This window comes from Papio anubis, chromosome 13 (assembly GCF_008728515.1).
Source record: "Papio anubis isolate 15944 chromosome 13, Panubis1.0, whole genome shotgun sequence".
Lineage (NCBI taxonomy): Eukaryota > Metazoa > Chordata > Mammalia > Primates > Cercopithecidae > Papio > Papio anubis.
In genome coordinates this window covers 91,623,448-91,645,703 of record NC_044988.1, presented here as the reverse complement: position 1 = coordinate 91,645,703, position 22,256 = coordinate 91,623,448, and the positions used below count along the sequence as shown (strand labels likewise).

At 43.1% G+C, this 22,256-nt stretch overlaps 1 protein-coding gene across 1 annotated transcript in view; it reads left to right on the top strand.

Annotated features, from left to right (window-relative positions):
• The window catches only part of TTLL11 (tubulin tyrosine ligase like 11), a 274,108-nt gene that overhangs the window by 135,919 nt on the left and 115,933 nt on the right, over positions 1–22,256 (top strand). The window lies entirely within an intron of this gene.

The window sequence follows — 22,256 nt, the reverse complement described above, 5'->3', positions numbered from 1 at the left end:
TCATTCATGATCAGTAAACATATCAGGATGCAGATTTTAACCACTTAATTATTGAATGTGGAAATGCTTCCTTGCTTCATGAATATTTTAAAATGGAGCAATAGACAAATTATATTTCACTCCCAAATTTCATTGTGGTTCTGAAACACTTCATATTTAAGCATTATCTGATTACCCTGAGGCTGTGAGCTCTACTGTCCCTCAGAAAATTTGGTAGCAGAGTTACCTTGTTCCAGACCATAGAGAAGTCCAAGGCCTTTATCAGAAACAGGTCGTCTTTGCACCATGTAGTTTGTCCTTGGATCTATAAATGTCTTTGCTGGAAATGGAGGTCAAATCAATACTTTTATAAATGGGGATGTAGCCTTGTGCAGTGGAAAAGGCAAAGGGCTGTAGGGTCTGGTGGGCCTGGGTTTGACTCTAGATTTTTTCTTTTGCTCCCTGTGAAATCTGGGGCAGTTATTTAACTTCTCAAAGCATCCGTTTCTTCATCTGTAAAATGTGAATCACAGTAATAGTTACCTAACAAGATTATCGTCATCATTAAATGAATTATAGTTCTTAACTGCACAGCATACTACCTAAGCATGGGAAGCATTTAATGGGTGGTACTAAATTTATATTATAATTTTCCTTATTGTTCCAATCATAAAAAGTCCCTATCACAATGTTGAGCCTATTGCCATTTAACAAATTAGTTTTATTGTTACTATTGTTAACATCATCACCAGTTTTACACATGGATGTATATTAAAATACACAGTTTTCTACTACACAAACTATATGCATTTTATTTTTTAAGATGGGAATTTATACAAGTAAATGGACAGCATAATGAAGTTCAGGAAGATTGAAGTAAACCAACGGTGCTCATATTAAATAGTTTAATTAAGATAATCCCTGATGCAAAACATTTGTTCAGTTTGCACCTCACATTGAAAATGGGCTCCATAGATTTTCATGAACTTCTCTTTGATGTGGAAAGGAGACTCTGACCACGTAGGGGACCTGGCTGGGAGTCAAGGTCTTGGGCTGAGTGTCTGCCCCGTGGCTGCACTCTGAACTTGACCGAGAGCCAGTCCCCACGCTTCCCTTGCCTGTGGTCTGTTGATCTCTAGAGACTGCTATTGTGCAAAAATGCTACCATTCTGTAAATTCATGTGATTTATTATCCTTAAAAAGAGAGATACAAAAAGTTAAAAGGAAGATTTCATCCTTTAAAAACGCTTAGACTCTGCAAATTTTGCCAGTTGTTTTTAAAACAACGGGTATTAGGTGCCAGCTAGTTGAGGGCAGCTTAATTGGAAGCGTGTTTATTATCTGGAGTGAGTGTGTGTGTGTGTGTGTGTGTGCGTGCTTGCACTGAATGTGTTCTTAACAGTCTCTCATCATCTAGCTTCTTGCTTCCACAAAGAAAGGTTTGCTTCTCCCTTGCATTCAGAAGAAACACTCTAGTTTTGGTTATGAACACTAATTACTTTGAAGAAGAGAAATAGGATTGTGTTTCTAAAAATAGTTCTGGATACAGAAGGCCATTTTTTGATTCTCTTAGAATCTGCATGCTTCACAAGAGTGATATTACAAGGTTTCACATTTATTCTCAGCCCGGGTTCATTGCTAGCATCTTTGGTGAACCCGTGCTTGTAATCAGGGGACAGAAAGGGGCTTGTCTCCATGTTCAGCTATTGTTCAGTGTCTTCCGTAGTTTGAATCTTAGCACCCTTCTACCACCTGTTTGTTTTTGAGAGATCATTCCTTTGGTTCATAGGCCTGTTGGCTTGGCCTATGATAACACAACAGTGAATACGTGATACCCATGGAGTGAACAGACAAGTGTCACTGCAGCTGATGCATTGTAAGAAAAGGAAGCAATACTAGTGTTGGGAGACCCAGGTTCTAGCCCCGGCCCTGCCACTGACGTGGTTCTTTCTCACGTACAGTGGGGCTGGGGCTGTGTTGGATCTTGTGAACGCAAAGGTAGTTCAGAGAAGCTCCCTTGGCTAGCTCTGTTGTCTGGGCTTTCTCTCTTCAGCAAGGGCTTGGGCTTGACTACTGAGGACTTTTTTGGCCCTAACATTCTGTTAACTCAATTGTTGATAATAATAGTAGTAAGCCTCAGGCAGGTTATATAGGTGGCTGTTTTGATAGAACTCCAGCAACAGGTAAATCTCTGGATGAGTTCCAAATTATAGATGGCTCCAAAAAGCATGCTTAGATTTTGAGGTTTTTTGTACCCCATGCAAGGTTTGTTGGGTTTTTTGGTTGCTTTGTTTATTATTTTGTGGATTTTTGGGGGGAGGGGTTGGTCTCTATAAACTGGTTCTTGGTTCTTTCTTGGTAGTTGGGAAATGCTTTGGTTAATTTTTTTTTTTTTTTTTTTTAAGGCAGATTCTTGCTCTGTTGCCCAGGCTGGGGTGCACTGGAGCGATCTCAGCTCACTGCAAACCTCTGCCTCCCAGGTTCAAGTGACTCTTATGCCTCAGCCTCCTGAGTAGCTGGGACTACAGGCACGCGCCACCATGCCCAGCTAATTTGTGTGTTTTTTGGTAGAAATAGGGTTTCACCATGTTGCCAGGCTGGTCTCGAACTCCTGGCCTCAAGTGATCTACCTGCCTCAGTCTCCCAAAGTGCTGGGATTACACACGTAAGCCACAGTGCCTGGCTGCTTTGGTTAATTTTCTACTCTGGGCTCTTATTGACATTTGACCCATTCATAGTACCCCAGGCAAAGATCTCTAAATTGGTGGAGCATGGCTTCTTCTTAAATTATGATGTGCTCATCTGAGTTGTGTTTTCTCCTTTAGTTTGTTTTACATTTGAGTTATTTTTGGTGGTATCACGCCAGTCCTCCATTTTCCTCCTCCTTAAACTACATGTACTAATCTGAATTAAAGGAATTACATTCATATAGCATAATAATGTATGGGGCTATTTATCACACATCTGCCAACATTTCAGCTCTTTTCTTAGGAAAGAGCTTTATCTGTAAAATGAAGATCATAATCATTAGAATCTTTGAAGGAGGGCCAATAAATATTCCTCTCTTCCACTTAGGTTCTGAATTACTTGAGAATAAGATAAAAGAGTAAAGAGGATAAGGGCCAAAATATCACCTTCATTATGAAAAAGGTGCTGCTGGGGAATGTGTCAGGTCTGTGGGCAAATGAGCTTCCTGAGGCTAAATCCGGAGCTCGACTCAGGCAGGCAGCAGCTCCCGCTGCAACCCCAGGCAGGTTTGTGGGAACCAGAGCCAGGCTCTGGAGGGCAGCAGGAATGAGCTCCATTAGGAAGGAAAGGAAGGGGCTGAGCACATTTACCAGTTTCTCCAAACTCACCAATCAAACAAGGCATTGTATCTCCCCAGGGGAACGGAGTGTGTGGGGCAGGAGAGGCCCGAAACGTTGTGCCAAAGGTGTTCCTCTCATGCTGAAAGAACTATCAAGGGTATGAAAGAAGTGCCTCCTCCCCAAACAGAAGCTGAGTAACAAGCTGAAAGAATAAGCTTTGGAGCCTGGCAGACCCAGGTTCAAATCCTAGTCCCTCCACCTTTTGTTTGTTTGTTTGTTTGTTTGTTTTTTGAGATGGAGTCTCGCTCTGTCGCCAGGCTGGAGTGCAGTGGTGCGATCTCGGCTCACTGCAACCTCTGTCTCCCAGGTTCAAGCGATTCTCCTGCCTCAGCCTCCCAAGTAGCTGGGACTACAGACATGTGCCACCACACCTGGCTAATTTTTGCATTTTTTAGTAGAGACTGGGTTTCACTGTGTTGGCCAGGATGGTCTCGATCTCTTGACCTCGTGATCTGCCCAGCTTGGCCTCCCAAAGTGCTGGGATTACAGGTGTGAGCCACTGCACCTGGCCCTAGTCCTTCACTTTTCGGCTGTGTTGCTGGGCTGCATTCCCAGACAGCAAAGGCATTCTGAGTCACAGGAGGAGACAGGAGATGGGCACAAAATACAGGTCATAACCACCTTGCTGATAAAACAGGTTGCAGTAAAGAAGCCAGCTAAAACCCACAAAAACCAAGATGGCAACAAGAATGACCTCTGGTCGTCCTCACTGCTACACTCCCACCAGCGCCATGACAGTTTACAAATGCCATGGCAACATCAGGAAGTTACCCTATATGGTCTGAAAAGGGGAGGCATGAATCATCCACCCCTTGTTTAGCATATCATCAAGAAATAACCATAAAAATGGGTAACCAGCAGCCCTTGGGGCTGTTCTGTCTATGGAGTAACCACTCTTTTATTCCTCTATGTCCTTAGTAAACTCACTTTCACTTTACTCAGACTTGCCCTGAATTCTTTCTTGCAGGAGGTTCAAGAAACCTCTCTTGGGGTCTGGATCAGGACCTCTTTCCGGTAGCAGTGTGATTCCAGAGGAATTCTTCCACTTTGTTAAACCTCGCCTGTAAAATAGAGATAATAATTAGTCACTGTGAAAATTAAGTGAGATAATTTATTAAAAATGCTGGGCCCATGATAAGTGCTCCATAAATTATAGAAGGTCAAATGAGATAAAGACAAATATACAAATGTCCCTTGTAAATTATGCAAGTTTATGTAAATATAAATAAAATTTGTTATTTATGGTGGTGGTTTTAATGCAATGCTGAATTCCACTTGCTATACAGTATGGTCAGTGCCCTGTCTTTAGGCTTATTTAAATAGGCTGGGAATACCTGGTGGTTTGTTACGCATCTCTTTTCTGTCAGCTCTTACAAAAAAGATCCACAAGCCAGGAGGAAAGAAGAAATTAAATTAATGAGAAACTTGCAGGCATCCGAATGACCATCCTTCTGATTCCAGCTATTTTTGTAGCTTCTCCTGGAAGCTGTCATGTAATTCTGTAGTGGCCATTAGAAAGTCTTCACTCCATTTAATTTATGCTGAGAAATCGTTAGTGGGAATTTGACACCGGCCTGGAGTGTTCACGAGCTGATATTCTGCCATCAGGCTTTAAGGGACAGCTTTGTGTGCCAGAGGCAGCCCTGGCAGTGAGTGTGCCCAGAAAGAAGATGGAGCAGGGAGCTGTGGCTTCACTCTGCAGCCTCCTTGTCCCCTTGTCATCATCATCAACATCACATTTATCGAAGGTTACTGTGGTCAAGCACTTTCGGGTTTAATTTTTACCATAACCCTATAAGGTATTATTGTCCTCATTTTACTCCAGGTCATGGACAGAGTCATGATTTGAGCCAGGTTCGGTTTATCCCAGAGCCTGTGTCATTAGGAGCCCAGGTGACAAGCTCCTCAAAGCCCGGAGGGAGGCTCAGTCAGGCCCTTGCAGCTTTCCTGTCATTGGCATTCGGTACTAACCAGCAGCCCTGCTTTTCCTGGCAGTGATTATTGGTGATGTCTCACCCCAGACCACATTTTTTGATACAGTTCATTTCTCTCCCTTGCCCAGTGAGCTCTTGAGTGTCCCCGGGAGAAGCCAGGTTCTCTGAAGGACCCCCGTGGCACCCGCTGGCCTCAGGTCAGACTCTACCTTGCTCTAGTCAGAGAAACCACCCTTGACACCAGTCTTTGGGATACGAATAAATTGGAGTTTCATTCAGTTCTGAAAAAAATCTATGAATCTTTGCCCTTTGTCAGGCCTTGGGGCAGGGGTTAATTTAATAATAGCACGTATGTCGTATGGTTGGGGTACTCAATGGAAGGTGCCTAAACAGTGCCTGGGATGTGGTGGGTGCTTAGGGAGAGGAGCTGTGCTGTGATTATGGCTACAGCCCAGCCCACGGCCTCAGGGAGCTCACTGCCTGCGAAGCGTGACACACAGATGGAAGATCCCAACATCATTTGGGGAGTGCAGTGATATGTATGGGCTGCAGAGTGCCTAGGAGGGTCATAACTGAATCTTGGGTGAAGAGTCATTGGAAGACTCCCAGGAAAAGGTAACCTCCACCAAGCCAGGGAGTTTGAGTAGAGGCTGGATGGATGTGTACAGAGCAAGCTGGGGAGGGATTAGTAGTTGTGTCAGAACGGGAAGGACTGAAGACCCAGACATGTTGCCTGGGGCAGAGAAGACTTGAGGAAGACTATCTTAAAGTTTCTCTGAGGACAGGGAGAGGAACATTTATTCAGTATGGCTCTGGAGGGAAAGAAGAGCTAAGAGTAACGAGATAGAATTTAGCAGAAGGCAGATTTTTTAAATGAATATTTGTGAAAACTTTCTCATAATCAAGGTTTTCTAAAAGTGGAACAGGTCTGCCACTGGGCAGACTGATGAGCCCAAGCAGAGCCGGGTGACGCAGATGGTAGAAGAGAGAGAGCCGAGCTTTGGCGTCAGACACCTAGATTTGAATCCAACTTTTGCACTGGCTGTGTGGCCCCAGGCCGGTCACTTGAATCATCTGAATCTGCATTTCTTGCAAGGACCCGATTACAAGTGGGAAAATGCTTTCTAAACTGTGAGGCATCACACAAAATGTTGGTTATTATGCTCGTTGTCATTTCACGGTGGTTACTGGTGAATGTGTCTTAGTCATCCAACTAATTTGTGTTGGATTCCATCTAAGACAATGGGTTTATCCTAGAGGTTTTAGCTTAGTGCCGTCATATAATAGTAAATGTTTGTTGAATAAATTAATTGATGAATCAATGATTCCCCCCGGCCCCCCAAATCAGCCCTGAAGCTTGAACGTGGGTCTTACCCCAAGTCTGGTACATAATATGTACTTAAAATGTATTGGTGGTTGGATGAGGGAGGGATTAACTATGTTAATTGCTATTAACTAATGTGATAGTCTTTGGGTTTAGCACTTTTACTAATATCTCATTTAATCATAGACACAATCTTGTGAGATGGCCCCATCTCACAAGAGTGAGTGGCAGAGTGTCTGACTCAGGATTTACAATGGTGACACAAACATTGTGTGAGAGGCTGGCCCAGCTGGCCTGAGGGTTATTCTCACCTCCAAGATTCCACATTTCTGGGGCAGCCATGCCTTGGTAAGAAATGCTGAGCCCTATGACTAGGGAGGACACATTCCCATTTCGGTCCCTTTGTGCCCAAAGCTTGCATCAGGTCATGTTCTTGCTCCTGTACCATGTTGTGTCTGCACTAGCTTCATGCAGTGGGAACTCAGAAAATAGCACTTTACTGACCCCTGAGTAGCCATGCAGTTTCACCCGTTCAGGAATGGTCTAACCCACTCTGCAGCCCACATGCTTGGCAGCTAGAGTTAGGACCACGGCTTTTGAAGCCCCAGATCCTGAATTCCAGCCTGGTTCTGCCACTCCCTGGCTCTGTGACCTTCAGCAAGTTGCTCTTCAAACCTCAGTTTCTGTATCTGTAAACTGGGACGATACCTACCTCATCCAATTATTATGAGGATCGATGTTAAATTCTTGTTTAGTCCTGCGCCTGGCGTATAGAAGGGCTCGGAGAGTGGCATGTAATCGCCATCATCAAGTGTTCCCAGAGGTGGTAGGTATTACTTGAGGGACAGTAGCTACCTACAAATCATTTCTATAGTTTGCTAATTACAGAAACATATGTAAGAAACATTTTCTCTGTCACTGTGATATTGAAGTGTGCGGTTAGTTTTTTGGTAACCACTGAATACCTGAAGACTAGAGTTCAAGTCAGTGACAATTCCCTGTCTGCCAGAAGCATTTCCATTTCTCAGGAGAGCAGCCCCAGGATCATTGCTCTGGTTCTGGTCCTGCCCTGCCATGTTCCGGTTGTGTTAACTTAGGAAATGCCTTCAGCTATCTACACCTCTATGTTCTCCTCTTAAAACAGGAATGATTGGAGCCACTTCACAGGGTTATTAAGGGGATGCAATGAGCTAATGTAGCTAAGGGCCTGGAATAGGGCTTGACATGTAATAGTTATTCAATAAGTGTCAATTCTAGTGCCAGGTCTGAGAGTGTCTAGCTCAGTGCCTAGTTGCAGAGTAGACAGTCAGTAAACGGTAGTTTTCTTTATTCCTTTTCAATTTATGATCTCCTTCCATCCTCCAAAAGCACTGTACCAGTATAACCAGGCTTTGTAGCTATCGAGCCCTGCTGTTAGAGGAACCATGCTGAGGAGAGAAATGTCACAGTTCTTTGTTGAGTGGGGACCACTTAAAGCTGAGCTCCGCGGGGGTACTGGAGATCCTGGGGGGTGAGTCACTTCTGTTAGTCTCTCGTATTATTCTGTAATAGGAGGCTCCCATCCAGCATTCCAATATTGAAACTCCACATATCAAGGTATCTGAGGCAAAGGTGGGCTGCCAGGTGGCTTGTTTCAGAGAACATTTTCTATTATGCTCCCTGTGGCTGAGGTAGGGAGCACCTCCAGGGACCTTGTTCCACACTTGTATTTTCCTTTTTCACTGACACTAAGTGACTTTAAGTCAAATGCACCCAACCCATAGCAGCATGCAGAATACATCTGTACACATGTAGCATCTTGATAAAAATTACAGGTGTATATTTTTCACACACTTGAGGTTTATCTCTCTAAACTCAAAAAGCTCTTTCAATTTTAACTATTTGGAGTTGAAATTTTCCTAAAATGCATGCTACAGCTGCATCCTGAAATTGAAGTAACATAACTTGACATTTTTTTTTTCTTGATGCCTTAGAATTAAGAGGTGTGCTGGCAAACTGGTTTCAAAAAACAAAACAAAACAAAACAAAACACCTCCTGATGGGTAGTATTTGTCTATTTCCATGGTGTAAATCTTCCTACCACAACTAATTTCAGGCTATCAGTGGTTTTTAATGACCAGCTCAAAAGACTCCTGAATATTTATGGACAGCTTGAGCTCAGCTCTGCAAGGAAGCAACGTAGCACTGTTGAAAGGACATGGTTGTTAGACCTGGACACACCTGGTTTTAGTCCTCATTTTTCTGCTTGAGAGCTGGGCTACCTGGGACAGGATCTTTAACCTGAGTTTCTTTGTATAAACTGAGCTAAACATGACCACACCATGAGTGATAGGACCAGAGAAGGTGGTAGAGGTCAGGGGTCTCAAGTGCTGTCAGGGCCAAGCAGGTGATCTAATGAATGTGGTAGGCTGAGTGCAGACCCTGGAAAATCCCAGAAACAGTGGTTCTCAAGCTCAGCTGCATATTGGAACCAATGGGGAACTTCTCTGCCTGGGCTCCACGTCAGATCAATTAAAGCAGAATTTCTGGGGGCGGAGCCTGAGCATGGTTTTTAAAAAATTAAAAGAACACTCTTTCCCCCAGTGATTCAAATGTGCATATCACGGTTGAAGACCACTGGTCCTGACGGACACTTGTGGGTAGCGAGCATGCCTATCACCTCCAAAATAAGTCAGCGACTTGCCACACAGCAGGGGTTACAGGATAGCCTTCCCAGCCTGTTGTACTGTGTGGTAACCTGGTAATTGTTCTTTGCACAAGAACTTTTTTATCTTCCTAAATCTTGAAGGCTGGCCCCAGGTCTGATTCTCATGGTTAAAACCCCTGTCTCTGTAAGCCCCATCTGCTTTGCCTAGTGGGCCATGAGCTGTGGCAAAACCAGAGGGCTGTGCATGTGTTTTGTGCCTGTGTGGATCTTAAGTGGAAACTGATGAGGTCATGCCAGGGGAAGGGGGCCTAGGAGCAAAGGATTCTGGGATTCTACCTGCCATTCTCTCCCTACCCTATTCCCCATCTCCTGTCAGCTTGTTGAGATCCCCAAGCGTACCATGCTTTTTGATGCCTCTATGCCTTTGCACATCTCACCCCCTGGCCCAGGGCACCCTCTGTTCCACTCTGGCACAAAGTTATTATATTGTCATTATTAGTTTACATGTTTGTCTTAATTCAACAAATACTTATTTAGTGCCTATTATGAACCCAGCAGAAGGAATGCTGGATTTATGGTTTAAATATCCTGTGAACTCTTTAAGGCTCAGAATCACATTGGATGCATTCGTGCCCTTGGCATTTGGCATGGGGCCTGACACATAGAGTTTTCATAGAGTTTTTATTATATTTTCGAAAGATGGAAGGAAGGATGGGAGGATGGGAGGCAATTCTATCTTGCCTCCATGTTCAGGACTGTGACTTAGAGGGATAAGTTTATGAAAGGGTGACTTTCCAGGTAAGTGGAGTGTGTTTGTAATTTCCAGAAATTTCACAGGGAGATTCAGTTCCCATGGCAGGACTCATCCATGGTTGTTAAATTGTGGATCACTTTCTTTAAGGGACATAGACATTGACTTTCAAAATAAATTTTCTCTCCAATACTGTCCTGAATGGGATCATTAAGCATAGGGTGAGTTTGGAAAATTTTAAGTAGTTTGGTATAGATGGAAGGGGTGGTGTAGGAAGCAGAGGGAATGAGTTTGGAAGGATTGGCAGGGATTTGGATTATAAAGGACCTTGAATGCCAGGCTAAGAAGCTTTAGATCTGCCCTGTGGGCAGAGAGGAGGACCCCGTGGACACTTTAGAGGAGGAGTGGCAGAAGCACGCCCAATGGGTGGGTAAGAGCATCATTGGGGTCGGCTCCTTGAACAGATCAGATCAAATCACTCTTCCTTCTGAGCAATCTCTCAATCTTCGTTCCTGCCCTTGCCATTTGCATAATTTACTTTTAATTATTGCTTTCATTATTTTCACAGCCCATCCTGGCAGGAATAATCTGATGCAGGGTGGAATTAAACTGATGGCACCTCAGCAAACCTCGTTTGTTCATATTGTTAACCCATGTATTTTTCAGAGAAGATTTTATTAAAAGAGATCACCTGGGGTTTGCTCCTAGCTGTATGTTCTGGAGACGGCACAGCCAGCAACTGTCCCTTGCACCTGCCTCCTCTCTGTGGGTACAGTTTTAAAAGCAGGTGTCATTCAGAGCTTAGGGAGCACCAGTTTCTAATTAGTTGCTTGTTAAACCACAGGCCTCCAGACTGGGCTACTAAAATTACTAGTTTATTTAGTGAAGAAACACTAATGGTATTTTTTTAACCCTGAAAACAAGCATTTCCAGTTCTTTGCTGATGCCACATTTTTCTGAGATGAATGTTATTGTTACACATTACTGTTACTATTTATGGTGCCCGGATCTGTGTGGGTTCTTTGCAAAGGTTATTATCTTGTCGATTTCTCACAGGATTTTGCAAATACTGCTTTTCCAGAAGAGGAAACCTGGTCTCAGAGAACTGAGTCACTGCCTAAGGTCACATAACCTTATGTGTGGGCTAGGCTGGGATTCAGCCCAGGACTGGCCCACGTCCTCGTTCTTTTCAATAGCTTTTTCACTGTCACTTGCTTATTGCTTTCCATTTGCCAATGGACCATGCTTTATGACATAGTAATTTGTATTTTTGTTTAAAAGCATCTGGAAAATAATAAAAATAATTTGAAAATATAGCTTAAGTATATTATGTATTAAACAAAACACCACTACTGTCAATTCACTTAAAGGAATTCAATATTTTCTTTTCTTTTTTTTGAGATGGAGTCTCACTCTGTCACCCAGGCTGGAGTGCAGTGGTGTGATCTCGGCTCACTGCAACCTCCGCCCCCTAGGTTCAAGTGATTCTCCTGCCTCAGCTTCCCGAGTAGCTGGGACTACAGGCGCCTGCCACCAGGTCCAGCTAATTTTTGTGTTTTTAGTGGAGGCGGGGTTTCACCATGTTTGCTGGGCTGGTCTCAAACTCCTGACCTCAAATGATCTGCCCGCCTCGGCCTCCCAAAGTGCTGAGATTACAGTTGTGAGCCACCGCACCAGGCCCGGAACTCAATATTTTCTTGCTATACTAGTGAAGTCTCAAATTCTAAGATTACCCCAAGGGCAAAAGTTTAGTCCTTCAATGATTATTCATGGTGCAACCAGCCTTCCTATGCTATATTTATCGTTTTGTTAATTTGGTCATAGTCTGTTCTTCCTTCCAGGAAAATGCAATTGTGTAGAATCACTTTCGATCAGGGATTTGTAAACGTCACATTAATCTGGATTTTGACTCTCTCACTGTTAGCTATTCATAATACAAGGATTGAGTTTTCTTTGATCAGGCATGAAGAAAGAAATGGGCAGGCTTATAAAATCATTCATTCATTTATTCAACAAGCATTTTCTGAGCACCTCCTGTGTGGGGTACACCGGGGATAGAGCTGTGAGGCTAACCTAGATGGTCTGCTCCCAGGAAGCCTGGATTTCAAAGGAGGTAGGTAGGTGTCACACCAGTATACAGACAAAGAAAACAAGTGCAATGAGGCCAGTAAGTGCGATGATGGGGACAGTAATGGGAGCAATGAGACATCATGTTTTTCTTGAGGTGCTCACTGGAGAGTGGAGAGACAGATGCTTAAACAAAATAGATACAAGCTCTGGCTTCTAGACACCTGCAGGTGTAACATTTACTGTTTTGATCATTCTTGCGCAACCCCATGAAGATCTGAGAAATGTAGCAGTTTGTCATTTGCTGAGGTCTAAATGATCTTCCACTGTTAAAGAAAAGGTTTTGTCCTTCCGTAAAATAAGTCAGGTGTTAACAAGTAGGCGAGGTAAGTGTTTGGGGGAAGTGGCGAGTCTTTCCTGCATGCACGGACTCACACATCCACATAGATCTTATTTCGGTTATTAATGCAACAAACCTTTATCTTAGTGTCCGTTATGATCTGTATGCCTAAGAAGAGCTAGGCTACTCATGCCTGTTTCTGAGAAGGGAGAAAAAGATACATAAATAATTATAATACAGTTGGCCCTTGACTGTCACCAGGCTCAGGTCCAGAACCTTTGGGAATCCTTGAATTGACAACTGTTACGCACCTATTCATTGGTCAGCTGTGCTCATTCACTAGTTAAGTGACTTGTTAATTCAAACCTGCCTCCGGGAGGGGGTGAGTCAAGGTCATGCAAAGGCGTTTAGCACTGTCATCTCATTTCACGACCGTATGATTAGGATTATTATCTTCATTCACAACGCACATGCCACGTGACCTTCAGGACTACCAGCGCCAAGGGTCTACTGTACGCCATCCCGAGTCTGATATGCCAGCATGAAAGGGCATGGGAACAGCAAACAGCTCCCTTGCTTGGGGGCACTTTGTCACACCTTCTTGAATGAGGGGATATTAGAGCTTGATTGTTGCAGAATGAGAGAAGCTCATCAGACAGAGAAAGGGAAAATCATTAGGCAGTGAGAACCAAATTTGCAAAGGCAGGAAAGCATGAAAGCACTGGCTATATTCAGGCAAAAAAAAAAAAAAAAAAAAGAGAGAGAGAGAGAGATTAGAAACGTGAGGAGGGAGGGAGTAGTAGGAGATTAATTGTGGCACGTTGGAACCAGACTGCGAGAGCCTGAATGTCAGGCTCAGTGATCAGACTAGATTCCATGGCAGTGGGGAAAATAGGGTGTTTTTAACTAGACAGTGACATCCCTGTTTATTCATTCAACACTCTACAAACATGTATTCAGCCTTCACTGTGTACCGGGCACTCTTCTAGGAGCTGGAGTTACAGGGTTTCAGTAGAGGAAAGATGCTCATTGCGAGGTCCCCACTTTCAAACAGCTTACATTTCAACAGCGGGAGACAGACAATACACAAGTGAGCAAATAAGTCAACAATGAAGGGCTAAGATGATGTGTTAGTGCCTGGGAAACTATTTGAGAATGGATGATCAGAAGTGGCCTGTGAAGGTGACATTGGAGTTGAGACTGAGTGTTAGAGAGGGGGCTGTCATGCAAGGAGCTGAGGGAAAATCTGTCAGGCACCAGGAACAGCTGGCACAGAGACCCTAAAGCAGGGTGAATCTGGTGTATTTAAAGTTCACCAGACACAAAGGTAACATGGCTGAGGTGGTGGGCAAGAATAGGAATGATAGATGATGCTGGGGGCTGACTTGCAGAGGCTGGAGTAAGAGTATAGATTTGATTCTAGGGTCAAGTTGACATGAGTTGCTTGGTGACATGGGCTGCTTTTTGGCTACTCTGTGGACTGCATGGGAGAAGGGCAGGTTATTCTTGCCCTTCCTGGTTATTTTGGGACCTGCAGGAGGCATGGTGATGGTTTGAACAATCTCTGCAGAAGTGGGGAAAGAGGAAAGAGGGCAGGGTCAGAGTGTTTGGAGGCAGGGGTGGCATGATTCCTGCTGGGTACAATAAGGGAGAAGAGGGAGAGAGGGATCAAGGATACTCTTGGGATTTTGGCCTGAGTGACTGGGTAGAGGTAGGGAACACAGAGGAGTACTGATCTGTGCCACACAAATATCCTTGGGGGACAGTCCCGAGGATAAGCAGGGTCAGGGAGAACTAGAAGGCTTCAGGGCCAGTTGGCAGATGAGAAGTGTGCCCTCTGAACAAAAGCACTGGGCAGGGGAATTGGGAAGGGAACTGACCAGAGAGACCGTCATTCCTGCCTCTACTCAGCAGGTGGGAGAAATCAGTGGGATCTGATGAGCTAAGAAGTTGAGAAACTCAAGAATGACGGGGTTGAGAACGAAACAATGAATTTACATGAGAAATGCAACAGGAAGAATAGATTCCAGGGGAAGAGACGAAGTCCAGTTTTAGATGGGTCAACTTTAAGACACAGTCAATGCTCAGCAAATGTCGGCTGTTGTCATCACTGTTGTCACCATCATCACTGATTTCATAGCCATCAGCCTGTCAGTGGTAGTTGAGGTCATAACGGAAGGTGAATCCGCCAGTGGAAAGCCCAAGAGAGGAGGGTAAAGGAGGAAAGCAGCTCCCATCTCCACTTCATTTAGAAGCCAGTGCAAAAGGCATTTTGCAGGACTCAGGGCTCACTTTGGTGATGAACGTGGATTGACTTGAAAGTGTCTTAAAATTGACTGCAATTTTAGAAGGTAAAGAGTAAGCCTTTGGTTATATCTAGCTATCCTGAGGTCTTCCTTACATGAAAGTTCTTACAGACACTCTGGGTAAGATGATGACAGGCACAACACAGTTAAAACGTTTTCATGGAGAAAAATGGATGTGAATGGCAGAATCTTAAATGCATTAGTTTTCGACATTGTGAAATTAATTGGCTCCCAAATATAGCCGGCTTCTGCCTTAATTGGAGTTCTCAGGAGCCTCCAGCTTTCCTGCTACCTTTGGCCAGTGTTTCTGGGTTTGATGGTGAATAAAGACTTCTTTGTTTAATTAGAGTTGAAGCATGCTTTAAGAAGTTAGTAATCTAATTAAAATTATATTTCCAGTTTCTATGAAATAGAAGGGAGATCAGCAAATGTCCTATGGAGCCTGGTGTCTACCGTGCAGTGAGCTAGAGACAGAGTTTCGGAGTAGAGTAAGAAATGGTCCCTGCCCTCAGGCTGCTCGGGGTCTGCAGCTGGAAGGTAGACAGGGCAGCAGTGATGTCAACACAAGGTGCTAGGAGAGCTCAGATGGGAAAGTGTCACCTTACTCTGCTTAGAGAAGGTGACAGCTGAGGGAGGCCTTGAAGGACACCGGGAAGAAAAGGGCAGAATACCAATCTGAACAGAAGGCTGGTTAGGAGAACTTCATGCTGGTCCAGGGGGAGCCAAGGAGACCTGAACCACAGCACCGATCCTGGGGACAGCTGTGAGAAGTGTTTTACCTCTCCCATGGTGACTGATTGGGTGTGGGCGAGTGAAGGAGGAGGATAAATCTAGAGAGAGAAAGTCGGCCGGGCATGGTGACTCATGCCTGTAATCCCAGCACTTTGGGAGGCCGAGGTGGGCAGATGACGAGGTCAGCAGTTCGAGACATAGTGAAAACCCGTCTCCACTAAAAATACAAAAATTAGCGGGTCACAGTGGTATGCGCCTGTAGTCCCAGCTACTCGGGAGGCTAAGGCAGGAGAATCGCTTGAACCCGAGAGGCGGAGGTTGTGGTGAGTCAAGGTTGCGCCACTGCACTCCAGCCTGGGCAACAGAGCGAGATTCCATCTCAAAAAAAAAAAAAAAAAGAGAGAGAGAGAAAGTTATAAATCACAGATGGTTAGAAATCCAAGGGAGGGAGAGAGAGAGTTTTAGAGGCAGAGGGTGAGGGAAGAGCCTGCAGGCTTCCCATCATTTCACCTAATTTAGAAAAGAGGATTTGTGACTATGAATCAAACAAGATTCAAAAAATATAACACAGCTATTACAAGCCCTTTGCTTGTAAGCTGAGCCTTGAGAGACTGGATAAATGTTTGACCTGTGCCATTGTTGGAATATCTGAGAATGAGCTGAGTTGTCACGTTCCAGTCAGGAAGGAAGGCGAGCCAGTCCTCTCAGAACGCTGGAGGAGGGAAGGCATTTGTCGTTTCTCGGCAGTCACCTTTTCAGGTAGTACAAGAGACTCACTCACCTCTCGTCCTCACCAGCCCTCCCCCAGTCTCTTTCCCTGCTCCCCTCTGCCTTCTGCTGCCTTCATCCTCTCCTTGCTGAGCGAATGCACACAAGCAGCTGAAACCTGGACAGCTGAAATGCTCTTCAGAGCTGTCACTGCACCCCGGAGGTGCCTGACCTGCCATCCGCAGGCTGGGCTGGGTGCAGGAAGCGGGGTATGATGAGCACCCGCGATTATCTCAGTGCTGGGGTCTGAAGTTTTGTTTTGTTCTTGCTTTTATAACATTAAAAAAATTGTATTATGAAACATTTTAAACTTTCAGAAAACAATATAACGAATATGTATGCGCTCCCCACCAAGATTCTGCAGATATGAACCGTTTTGCCATATCTACTTTGGATCTCTCACTCTTTTGCTTTTTTTTAAAATAAATCATTTACTGATATGACATCCTTCTCCCCCACCCCTAGAAAATCACTATGTTCTTTTACTTTTACTACATAAGTATATTTATCAACAAAGTGACTATTTAAAGTGTCCCTTTTTGTATAAATGATACAATCCATATCTCCTTTGGCAACCAGCCTTTTTGCTTAACATTATCTTTCTGATATTTATCCAATATGATATGTCTGGGTCTATGTTGGATCCACATTTATTTTAACTGCTGTATAATATTTCCTTTAATAAACCTCAATGATATTATAAATAAACTGGGATTATAATATTTAATATTTCCCTCAATAAACCCCAGTTTTATTATAAGCAAAAACTAGGGTTTATTAAAGGAAACATTATTCAGCAGTCCCTCCTCATTAGGTTACTCTTACTAAGGAAAAGTCAAGTTGTTCTTTATCCCTGCTATTACAAGCACAGCTGTGGTCAAGGTCCTTACATGTGTCTCTCATTCACATGTGTGAGTTCTTCTGGGGTCAACACCTAGAGTGGAAATAGAAATAGGCATCTTCCATTTTATTGGTTATTTTTCTCACATCGGACTTTATCTCTTCGGTTTGCTGCCTTATCCCTTGCACCTAGAACACTGCCTTGTAAATACTCAATAAATATCTGTTAAAAGAGTGGATACTGACAAATTACTTCCCAGAGCGATTGTACGAACCTACCCTCCCACCAGTTTATATGAGCATTTCCATTGCCAACATTCTTACCAACACTTGGTTATGAAACTTATCAATCTTTGCCAATCTGAGGCATGTCAAATGGTGTCATATTGCTTTAATTTGCATTCTTGTGATCATTAATGAGGTTTACGGCCTTTTCATAGATTTATTGGCCATTTGGATTTCTTTTTCTATGAATTATCTGTTCATATTCTTTGCCATTTTTGTTTTCCTAGAGCAGACATGCTCTAAGAAAATTTGTAGAAATTTCTTATTTGTAGAAATGCTGTATTTATCTTGGATAAAAACTCTTTGATGATTTGATGAGTTATACATATGGTCTCTTGGGCTATAATTTGTCTTTTACCTTGTTTTAATTTGCCTTTTGATAAATAGAAGTTTTCAATTTTATATGGTCTTATTTTTTGTTTGCGAAGAATGATGGTTTTGTTCCCTTTTTAATCCTTATACCGTTTATTTCTTTTTTTACATCTCATTTCCTTAATTGTGAGAATTAGGAGTGTGGACATGCTTGTCATGTTCCTGTTTTTTTTTTTTTGGTTTTTTTTTTGTTTTTTTTTTTTTTTGAGATAGAATCTCGCTCTGTTGCCCAGACTGGAGTGTGGTGATGCAATCTCAGCTCACTGCAACTTCTGCCTCCAGGGTTCAATTGATTCTCCTGCCTCAGCCTCCTGAGTAGCTGGGACTACAGGTGCCCATCACCATGCCCAGCTAATTTTTTGTATTTTTAGTGGAGACAGGGTTTCACCATGTTGGCCTCGATCTCTTGACCTCATGATCCACCCTCCTCGGCCTCCCAAAGTCTGGTATTACAGGTGTGAGCCACTGTGCCTGGCCGTTCCTGATTTTAAAGAAAATCTTTCTTACGTTTTACTGTTGAGTATGATGTCAGCTGTGGGGTTTGGTAGGCATCTTTTATCAGGTTATTTTATACCATCCTTGCAATCCTAGGATAAACCTTGGTAATTATATATTATTTTTCATGCTTTACTGGGTTTATTTCTAGATATTCTCTTTGGTTCTTTTCTTAGATTTATTTTTTTCTTTCTTAATCATTTCTTCCCTGAGGGTTTGATGTTCTTTCTTTTAAATTTAAATTACTTTGAATATTCTTATTTCAGGATTTTTTGGTTTGCCTGGTCTTTTTCTAGGGAGAGACATCTTTTAATACTTTTCACAGAGTCTCTTTATTTTGCTTTCTTTGATTTCCATAGCCATCGAATCACCAAACATTTATTAAGCAGCTACTGTATGCCAATAGAGGAGGATAGTGGGGAAAGGGGGAATCTCTGGACTCCAAGAACTCATTTTTTGGTGAATACGATTAGTGCTTTCTGTCTGCAAAACCCTTGCACAGCAAAGCAATCAGGGGGAGTTGCCAGGAGCCCCGGTTTTGGAGTCAGATGAATTTGGATGCAAATTCTGGCCCCATCAATTATTAATTATGTCACTGTAAGCAAGTTAGTAAGTTACTTCATTATTGTAAGCCCCAGTTAACCACTTCTCTTAAAGCAGGATAGTAACAGGATCTATCTTATAGACTGTATTTGAATATATGTGATATAAAATGTTTAGCACAGTATCTGGCACACAGCGAAAGTCAACCAAAAATAGCTGTCATTATTCATGTCCATTTTTCCATTTGATCCTCACAATTGCTTTACGAGATAGATTATTGTTACCACTTGACAGATGTTGTCATACAAGCATGTGGGAAAATTTAGTAAAATGTTGTAAAAATGTTAGGTCTTATTAATATATATAAAAAGGCTTTGATAAATGTAAAACACCATGCAAAGGGAAAGAAATGTCATTTTCTGGGATGGTTTAAACCAAAATCTTTGTCTGCTTTTAGTGGTGTCATTACAGAAATTCGAAATGATGTCAAAGACCTGGAGAAAGAGTCTAGCACATCTTATAAGGAGGGAGCAGAGAAAGGTTTGCAAATATCATTTAACAATAGTGTTTAGGTGTTATTGTTACGTTTTAAAAGCCCATATAATGATGTAGTCAAATGTTTCATAACTATTTGCATATAGCCCCAATTTTATTTTAAAATGTATGGTTTATGCGCATACAATATATTGGAAGGAAACACACCAAATGTTAATCATGATGATCTCTGACCTGTAAGATTATAATTTTAGCTTTTTTTCATTAAACTTTTCTGTGCAATCCAAGTTTCCAGGATGAGCCTGCTCTGGCAAGGAAAGGAGGGAGTCAGGGCCTTCCAGTTATACCTGTGTGAGGACAGGTTGACGTCAAGTCCGAGAGGACTCAGTCCCAGTAGGACCCCTAGTTACAGGCACACACTGGAGCTGGTGGGGGGCTTTAAAACAGGATTTCTGGGTCCTCAAGGCCAGAAGAGGAGTGAAATCTTGTCTTTTCTCTTTCTGCAATCCAGCTTGATATAAATGCTCTTAATTGACCTGATAACAGTGGCTCACGCCTATAATCCCAACACTTTGGGAGACCAAGGTGGGGAGGATCACTTGAACCTGGGATCTTGAGGCTGCACTGAGCTGTGATCGAGCCACTGCACTCTGGCCTGGGAAACAGTGAGACCCTGTCTCCAATAAAAAATAAAAAATAAAAAAAAAAGAAAGAAAAAAGAGGTCTTAATTATATGGACTCTTGTCATTAATGATTGAATTTGTTTGATCATTTCAGCTTGTCCTAAGAACTGGCCGAGATTCTCTTCTCACACTCCACCATTGTGAGTCTTCCTCTCTCCTTCCTCTCATCTACCATTCTCCAAGCAGGGAGATCTAACTGAGTTGGCCAAACCACCCTTTGTGTAGAGTATTTCCTTTTGGCAGTCATTAATAGCTCGGTTTCAGCCAGTCACTAAGAGACTGGGTTATGCAGGTTACTACCTAAGGCTGCTTTTCCCAGAAGCGTCCAGGAGAGGGTCAGGGTACCTGGAGACCTGTGGGATTGTGCTCAGTCCAGGCCTGGGCAGCTGGCATTCACCGAGCAAGGCTCTGTGCTCTGTACACGACACACATCATTTCCCTGAGCTCTTCTCCCAGTTCATCCAGGTACCTGAGCCAGAACCCCTGGAGGTTTCCATGAATTCTCAGTGAGTCCTCTTGAGTTCAACTCCTAAAGATCTCTCAATTTTGTAATTATCTCCATCTTTACCACTTTTGTCCAGTCGCCTTCTCAAGTTTGGAGAGCTCTAAGAATCTCCTAACTTATTTTCTCCTCATCCACTCTTAACCTCCGTCCGTTTCATTCTCCTTACAGCAGCCAGAGTGATCTTTTCAAAACTAAAATCTAATTGGATTAAGTTCCTGCTAAAAACACTTCAGTAGCTTTTCATTTCCCCACAGGAGAAAGATAAAATTAAAAAAAAATTTTAAATGCCTGACAAGGCCTTGTCTGATCTAGACTAGACTAACTGTTCTATAAGTGGGGTCCTTGAACATTCAAGGTTCCCCAATATCTTGTCAGGATATCTATGGAGTCAAAACTATTGTCATCATAATAATGATAAGGCATCCCTTGCCTTGTTGTTGTATTGACTTTTGCAGTGATGGCGTAAAAGCAGTGATGAGTAAAACTGCTGGCTGCTTAAGACAGGAGGCTGGGTGTGGTGGCTCATGCCTATAATCCCAGCACTTTGGGAGGCTGAGGTGGGTGGATCATGAGGTCAGGACTTCAAGATTAGCCTGGGCAACATGGTGAAACTCCGTCTCTACTAAAAATACAAAAAAACACAAAAAATTAGCCGGGCGTGGTGGTGCATGCCTGTAATCCCAGCTACTCAGGAGGCTGAGGCAGAAGAATAGCTTGAACCCGGAGGCAGATGTTGCAGTGAGCCAAGATTGCGCCATTGCACTCTAGCCTGGGTGACAGAGCTAGACTTCATCTCAAAAAAAAAAAAGACGGGGCACTGAGGTGGACTCGCAGTCATTATTCATCACTGCCACGTACTTCAAAGTTTAAAACAAACAAAATGCCAGATTCACTTAAGAAGGTCCTTGATGAAACAGTAAAAAACCTTTTTTTAAATTAAATCTCAGCCCTCGAACACGCTTCTTTTTAATATTCTGGATGATAAAATGGCAAGTAGGCTAAAGCACTTCTGCTGCCCACTGAAGCACAGTAAGGCTCTAGTGATTGTTTGGGTTGCAAGCTGAATGAGCCCCTTTTGTCTTGAAACAATCAGAATGTTTTTCATGGAAAGAACAATTGGCAGACAAACTATAAGTTGTTCAGGTTTGTCCATTTGCAGACATGTTCCTGAAACTAAAATAAGTGAGCTTTTCACTTCGAGGAAAACAGTCAACAACATTTGCACCAATGATAAAATTTGAACTTTTAAGCAAAAACTGGAATCTCTGAAAACTCGTATCTGCCACCATGAGCTTGACAGCTTCACAATATTTAAAGACTTTTCTGTTGAGGTCAGTTGGTGATATTAATGAATGTGATTTTCTGATGTGATATAATGAAATGCACAACATTTGGAAGCGCTATATAAACCAGTATTTTCCAAGTGTCTCAGGTACAATGTTATATAGTTTGGCAGGGGTAAAAGATCCAAAGCACAAGATGAACCAATGGATTTATTTATTTATTTGTTTGTTTATTTATTTATTTATTTATTTAAGATGGAGTTTTGCTTTTGTTGCCCAGGCTGGGGTGCAATGGTGCAAATCTTGGCTCACCACAACCTCCACCTCCCGGGTTCAAGCAGTTCTCCTGCCTCAGCCTCCCAAGTAGCTGGGATTGCATGTAGGCGTGCGCCACCATGCCCGGCTAATTTTGTATTTTTAGTAGAGACAGGGTTTCTCCATGTTGGTCAGGCTGGTCTCGAACTCCCGACCTCAGGTGATTCGCCAGTCTCGGCCTCCCAAAGTGCTGGGATTACAGGTGTGAGCCACGGCACCTGGCT